Below are 7,692 nucleotides of genomic sequence, written 5' to 3' on the forward strand. Positions count from 1 at the left end.
GGAATTCAGGGTTTATATTTTTACAGTCAAGTAAGAGATATGTACGTTACCTGTATGTTAGGTTAAAGTAGTTTTATAATTTGTATTTATCATTTGTATTTCTATTGCATATATGTATATAGATATTTAAGAGATTGGCCGCTTGAAGCAGCGTTTTAATATAAAATAATACACAATTATTCTTGGAGTGCATTCGGAAATCTGGAAGTTATTAACCAGATTTCACAATATTGATTGGTGAAATGCATGCAAATCGAAGAAGACGTTTGGCAATGTTATTAGCATTGCAAATACATCAGCTGGCAGATGTGTCATCAAGTGATAGCAAGGATGAAGAGTTTTCAATATTGGAAAACATGTTAAAAAAAAGAAGAAAAGTCTGTAGAGTAACCAATTATGTTGAAACAATATTGCCGGCATTGACAAATCAAGAATTCAAGGCTCACTTCAGGTATCACTTATGTAAATGATATCTTTTTAAAATATTTTTCTGTCAAAATGTCTATGGTACAGAAAATAGTTAAATTAATTTAAGTAGAGAATGCAATATTAATTAATGCATGATTTAGGATGCTTCGTGGAGGTAATAAATAAGCACAAAATGCTTACTAAGCGTAGAGTTTTGATCAATAACATCAGTTGACACAAATATCAATCTGTCTTTGTTCGACATGTAGTAGGCAACAGAAACAGAATGATGTTTATAACGTTTTCGAATGTAGGTCGATTTCCGAACGATTTGATGACGGCAGAAGTACTGCATTATATATTACAAGACGTGTTGTAAATGCAATTGTTGAGCTGGCACCTAATGTAATAAAATGGCCTACAAACGAACGAATTGATGAAGTGTGGGCAGGATTTGAAGCTACCAGTGGATTCCCTAAGGTCATTGGTGCTATTGATGGCACGCACATTAACATTCTAGCTCCCAAAGATTAGCCAGAAACGTATGTCAATCGTAAAGGCCATCATTCAATCTAACTTCAGGTAATATACCTTTCTTTAATACTGGAATATACCTTGCTTCAATACTAGAATCCTCGGTGCAATCATTTGGACTTTATTGGTTGCATGTCCCTTTACAGGCTATCTGTGATCACACGTGTAAATTTACCCACTGCTATGTTGGACATGTAGGAACTGTGCATGATCAACGAGTGTTTCGTCTGTCGGACGTACAATCCTATCTTGGAGATGTGTCAAAGTTTCCACAAGAATGTCATTTAGTTGGTGATCTTGCGTATAAACTGCACGAAAATTGGTTAATACCGTATCGTGACAATGGTCACATGACAGGACGCCAACGAAATTACAATTTCTTGCATGCTTCAGCGAGAATAGTAATTGAAAGAGCGTTTGGGCTATTAAAAGGACGCTTTCGAAGTCTTCTTACAACACTTGCGATGAATAGAGTAGATTTAATTCCAATGCATATTCTTGCTTGTTGTGTATTACACAACATATGTTTGATAAGAGGTGACGATCTTAACATAGAAGTAGATGAGGATGTACAGGAAATAGATTGTGCGATAGGCAATAATGAAAATATGCGTAATGCTGTTCATGCAGGTGTCGCAAAGCGAGATTTAATAGCGGAAACATTACAAATAAGAAATGTATAATGAGAAATGTATAATGTATCTTTATTTATTAAAATTATATATATATATTAACATTTCAGAACAAGATATATACTAACATATATATCATAACAGAACAAGAACAGAACAAGAAATATTTTGATACAAAGTTCTTTATATTAGTATTATAATGAGTGTTTTCCAGCAAGGTACATAGATAACACAGTGTGACACAAAATATCACACGATTGGCTATCAAATACAGAATTTTAAAATTCTTCATTTGACAGCCAATCATGTGGTATTGTGTGTTACATTGTGTCATCTGTATTCCTTGCTGGAAAACACCCAGAATAATTCCTAACTCTATATTAGTATAAATTCTAGCTCTATATTAGTATATTAGTATATTAGTTACATCTTTTCAATAAACTTATCCAGTTTCTCTAAAAGTTTTTCTTGCATTTCAATTCTTTCTTTGTGTCTCCTTTCCTTTGTCTCTTCAATTAGTCGACGGTTTTCTATTAACTTTTCCATAACATCCGTAGCTTTACGTTTACCTGGAAACAAATATTTTTTGTCTTACTAATTTAATTAACAATAATAAAGTTATTAAAGTATGCGCTCTATTAATTACGCTGCCTCTTATTTGCCTTTCTATTTTTATGTTAATATTTAATTGTAAAAAGCCTTATATTGTTTATGTTTATATTTAATTAACAATGAATAATAGCTACTTACGATAAACTTCATTATCAGATTCGCATGTGGAAATACTATTGCTGTTTGGAGATATTGGTCTCTTTGATGTTATAGATCCTGTTGATGAAACTGTCGTTAAAGGAGCCATATAGGGTTTCTCACTAAGAAAGCTTTCCATGACCTAAACAATTAATATTAGAACAATTAACATTAAGAATAGTAAAAATGGAAAAGTTAAGAAAGTAAAAGTTAAAAATTAAAGAACAAAAAAAGTTAACTAAAAGTTAACTAAAGTAATACTTACTTCATAATATTTCCACGTGCGCTTGTTGTTGCCTGATTTCGCGTTATGGTCCTTGATCGTTTTATATGTACGTTTCATATATTCATTCTTGTCATGCACTGCCTACCAGAGACGTTATATCCTTTGCTGTTCATTATTGTTGCAATTTCATTCCATGCTTTTTTGTGGCTGATCTTACCAGATGACATGGATGACTCCCGCAGCCTATATTCTTCTAATAACAACATTATTGCCTCATGAGACCATCTAAAATCTATAATAAAAACCAAATAATGTTAAGTGATAGCATTCATAAAAAAATACGATTACCTTTTATATTGTAAAATTTACTTACTTTCCTTGTTTTCCATCAATAGATTCTCTTCTCTCTCCTCTTCCATTTCTCTTTGAGATTGCTCCAGAAAAGCTGACACGTCATCTACAAAAAATGCATATAATCAATTATCAAAAATTACCTTACCAATAGCAAGGCAAAACTAAATAAAATTAATCACATACCATATGTTTCCTCGGTAATTATTCAGAATCACGGCTCCACCTGCAAATGGGCTGCAAATTTTTTTATTTGGGTTGTGGGGTGAAGCTCACTTTGCTTTGGTAATTTTGGGGGTTTTTCGGTTTTTTTGGGGGGTGGGGGTGATGGGAGACGTGCTTTCCCGACTGATTATCACTGTTGGAGTCACAACGAACAGTTTTACCGAGAGATCCGATCATATTTGTCAAAATTCAGAAAAGGCCTTATTCGAAATAATTACCCCGTTTTTTCCGCTTTTTTGTCTATAACTTTTTTTTTAGCCTCGCCCGATTAAAAATTGTTATTTACATTATTCTCTAAGTATAAAAAGTTATCAAAAAAATTTGCAGCCCATTTGCAGGTGGAGCCGTGATTCTGAATAATTACCATAATTTGCACAGATTGTCTCATACATGCATGAAGCAATAGGTATAAACTATATTGTTATTATGAGTGATGGTTGTTAAAACAATTCTTACCAAGACATGCACTGTTTTGTCCAAGACATGCACCTTGCCGTGCAACATTTAATAATGTAGTCGCAAAACTTATATCTGCACGTGAAATAACAATATAACATTAAAGCAAAAAGAACATTCCCCTTATTCTGTAACTTTTAATGATAATTTAGTTATCTTTACTGTTTATTGCATAGCTACTTTGTAATATATTTTGTCTGCATAAAAATATTTGTAACGCATGCATTAAAAGTTACAGAAAGTAAATACAAAGAAGATAAAGAATTAGCATTTCAAAATTCAATCACCATTATATAAAAGCCAAAATATATATTGTATATTGAATTAGTTGCATTAATATTGATAATGAGAAATTATTGCAAGTTAGAATCCGTTTCGCAATTGCTTATATATAATATTATACAACTAAATAAAATCATATAAAATTGTACACAATTATATGCAAAAGAAATTAAAAATAAGAATAAAAACCAAGTAAAGAAATTCAAAATAAGAGTAAAAACCAAGTAAAGCAATTAAAACAATCATCAAACAACCATAACCTGGTATTCAACGAAACTTACCTGTTTGTGCTCTAAGAGCACTATATATATATATATATATAAGTGCTCTTAGAGCACAAACAGGTAAGTTTCGTTGAATACCAGGTTATGGTTGTTTGATGATTGTTTTAATTGCTTTACTTGGTTTTTACTCTTATTTTGAATTTCTTTACTTGGTTTTTATTCTTATTTTTAATTTCTTTTGCATATAATTGTGTACAATTTTATATGATTTTATTTAGTTGTATAATATTATATATAGTCGGTGAGAATCTCAGATTTAATTCCTCTTGAGTCTCGGCATCCAGAAGATTTATTTCAATGAAATTATCCATTATGTACATAAATATTATCACTGTCAGAATATCCGACGATAGATGTTCGGTAGATGTTAAATGATCACAGCGCAGCGTTCGTGTTCACGGAGTTCGCAAACGCTAACGCTACCAACACACTACCTCGGAAGGAATAGCGTTGATAGCGCGCAGTTATGACGTAGCACATTACCATTAATGACGTCATGATTGCGTTTGATAGCGCTACCAACTAGCTCCCCGAACAGCCGATAGCGCTAAATAGCGCGAATAGCGTCTCCCCGAACGCACCCTTTATATACACTCATGACAAAAACTTGAATACGGGTATAGATAGTGAATAACGCGCCGCGTAGCAGTAAGCAACTGAGCTATACTATTTTAAATAATAGTTAATTTGCAGGTTTTGTTCAGTTTTTGCTGCCAATCTGCCGTCAGATTCTGCACGCTAGATCTTGCTCAGTTTCTGCCGACAATCTAATGCCAGTCATGTCAGCAAGCTTTGCTCGGTTTTTAACTTCAATTTGCTATCAAATTATGTAGATTAGTAATTAAGTAGATTTTGTTACATTTCTGCTGGTATTGTGGTGACATCATGGGATAAAACAGATTTTGTATCAAATTTGCATTCGTCTTGTCAACAAAATCTGTAGCAAGTTTCCATAAAATTTGTTTTTGGCAGACTTCGCTATCTGGGTATGTGGTGTCACAGAGGAAATGAATCATGTTTTCTGGCAATGCCCACGTTTCGATGTCCAACATATTTCTTTGATTAAAGGAATTGTCAGGGACTTCGGTTCCCTTCCGATCCCCATGGAATCGATTCTCGGATTCGAGTGAAGCGAGGGGGGGATTTAAGGCGGGAGAGGCACGAACCAAGCATCCATCTCTTCCGTGGCAGCGGCACTGTCGTATCTGTGTAGGGCGTTTACACACTTCCTCAGCCCGACAAATAATTGTTAGAAAACAACATTTGCGGGTCTGAAAAAATATGCGAGGTACAAGTGGCTGAATCGGGAATCGAACCCGAGTCTTTAGCTTTCCGGGCAACTGCTCTTACCACTGAGATATTCAGACCTCGCACTTTACGTCACTCCAACACAGTACATACGGCTCCAGAGCGATGTTGGAATCTCGCTCCATGGATGCAGTGCCGATTGCTACGGAGAGACGAAATCCCCAGCACGTCTTCATCCATCCCTACAGGGTGGTCTATTTTAAAAGAGCCAGTCAAATATCTCGAAAAATATGGAAGATACGGAAAAACGTTTCAGACAAAAGTTGTTTGGTTCGAAGGGGGACATAAGATGGTGCCATTGATGTGACCTTGGATAGTCATTCGAAGGTCACATGAAGGTCACTTTCAAATTCTTAAATGGAAACCCTCATTTTTCATTGCATATTCTTATAACTTATGTCGAGAGCTTTCCAAAACACTATAATAAAGTATTTTTTCATTAAGTACTTTTTGAGTTATTTTATATTTTAATCTGACATATTTTGATATAAAAAATAAAATATCTCGTAAAATATGTAGTTTTCGATAATCTTACCGCAAAATGTAAAGTTTCAGATATACGATGTGAAGGCAGGTTTACGTTTGGTGGTATTAATCATCCTCTCCGAACATATGAAGAATATATCAAGTGTATAGATGAGGATCATCATAAAGATGGCAAAAGTCCATTGTCAATGTTACCTATAGATATGGTTTCACAAGTTCCTTTCGAATATATGCATCTGGTATGCTTGGGAGTTATGAAGAAACTTTTATCCGCATGGATTTGTGGTAAATATACACGTTTTTCACACAAAGTTATCAGCAAGATTCATTGCTATAATATCTCAAAGATTAGAGAATCTTAAAACATATTGTCCATCAGAATTTGCAAGACATCCTAGAGCAATTCATGCATTTACTAAATACAAGGCAACAGAATTTCGTCAATTTCTGCTATATACAGGTCCAGTAGTAACGTATGGTGTTCTGAATCAACAAGTATATACTCATTTTTTGTTTTTGCATACTGCCATAAGAATATTGGTATCCACTTCACCGTCAAAAGCATATTTAAACTTTGCTGAACTTGTTCTACAAAAATTTGTTGCTCGATGTGAGAATCTTTATGGTTCAACATTCATTTCATATAATGTGCACGGTCTTCTTCATCTCACAAATGATGTGCGGCAGCTAGGCCCCCTTGATTCATTTTCTGCTTTCCCATATGAAAATAATATGTCAATTTTCAGAAAATACTGTAGAAAACCTAACTTTCCTCTTCAACAGTTTTCCAATAGGATGGCAGAGATGGAAGCTCGTGAAACAAATTTACATCGTACCCAAATTCATTTTTCCAAACTCATTGATTTTTCTACGCAAGTATGTGCAGCGTATAATGGAGGTCCTCTTCCGCCTAATGTTAATCCCAGCAGCTGTCAGTATCGTAAATTGGTATTCAATGGAGTTTTGTTCAGTTTGGATATACGAAATAATTGCTGTATTTTACACGATGGATCGATTTGCCTCATTGTCAATATCTTCATGAACAAGCCATATATTATTTGGTTGTAAAGAAATTTCAAAAGGTAGATTCATTCTACGATGTTGGTATTTCGTCTTCAGAAATTCAAATATATAAATGTTGCGCATTAAGTAGTGAGATTTTTTGTATCCAAGTAAATCAAGTACGCATCAAATGTTATAAAATGCCTTATTGGGGTAGTTCATCAATAGTAGTAGTGATGAAGATGAGCCAGAAGTTAGCGAGTATGTAGTTGCTGCAATTATACATACAGATGATCTATAAAATAATAATACTGCATTTAGCTGTTCTCTTAGATATAATATGCAGGAAGGAAAATAGAATCCACACGCACAGGATGATTAATAAAATACAGGTTGGTATAATTGTTTCATATATTTCTTTTATTCAGCCTAATTAGAATGGAAATGATAATTAAATTTTTTAAACATTTTAGATGCTCTCTACATTTCTGCGTTTGACAAAACAGGAATTATTTTTAAAACATAAAAATATATATGTATTAGGTGTACAACTTTGCTTCCGCCGTTTTCCTATAGATGGCTTTAGCGGTAAGTAGTGGTCGAAATAAATAGATCATAGACGTCATGCAATAAACTTGGGCATCTGTTAACACAACTCCATAGACACATTAGTCGATTTGTGTCTGCATCATAAAGTTATTCTCGATAGAAAATGTCAGTTTACGAGCCAAATTCTCGTCATTTGCGA

General features: G+C 33.9%; 1 long non-coding RNA gene and 1 pseudogene across 1 annotated transcript; both read left to right on the forward strand.

Moving 5' to 3' along the window:
* The first annotated feature begins 272 nt into the window (after nucleotides 1-272).
* Nucleotides 273-1,704, forward strand: LOC115237404 (annotated as a pseudogene).
* A 4,297-nt stretch (nucleotides 1,705-6,001) lies between these two features.
* LOC115237414 lies at nucleotides 6,002-7,480 on the forward strand. The gene is made up of 2 exons (XR_003884339.1): nucleotides 6,002-7,336; nucleotides 7,418-7,480. It is a non-coding gene; the product is annotated as an uncharacterized LOC115237414 (long non-coding RNA).
* The last annotated feature ends 212 nt before the right edge of the window (nucleotides 7,481-7,692 follow it).

This window comes from Formica exsecta, unplaced genomic scaffold (assembly GCF_003651465.1).
Source record: "Formica exsecta isolate Colony F162 unplaced genomic scaffold, ASM365146v1 scaffold1140, whole genome shotgun sequence".
Taxonomy (NCBI): Eukaryota; Metazoa; Arthropoda; class Insecta; order Hymenoptera; family Formicidae; genus Formica; species Formica exsecta.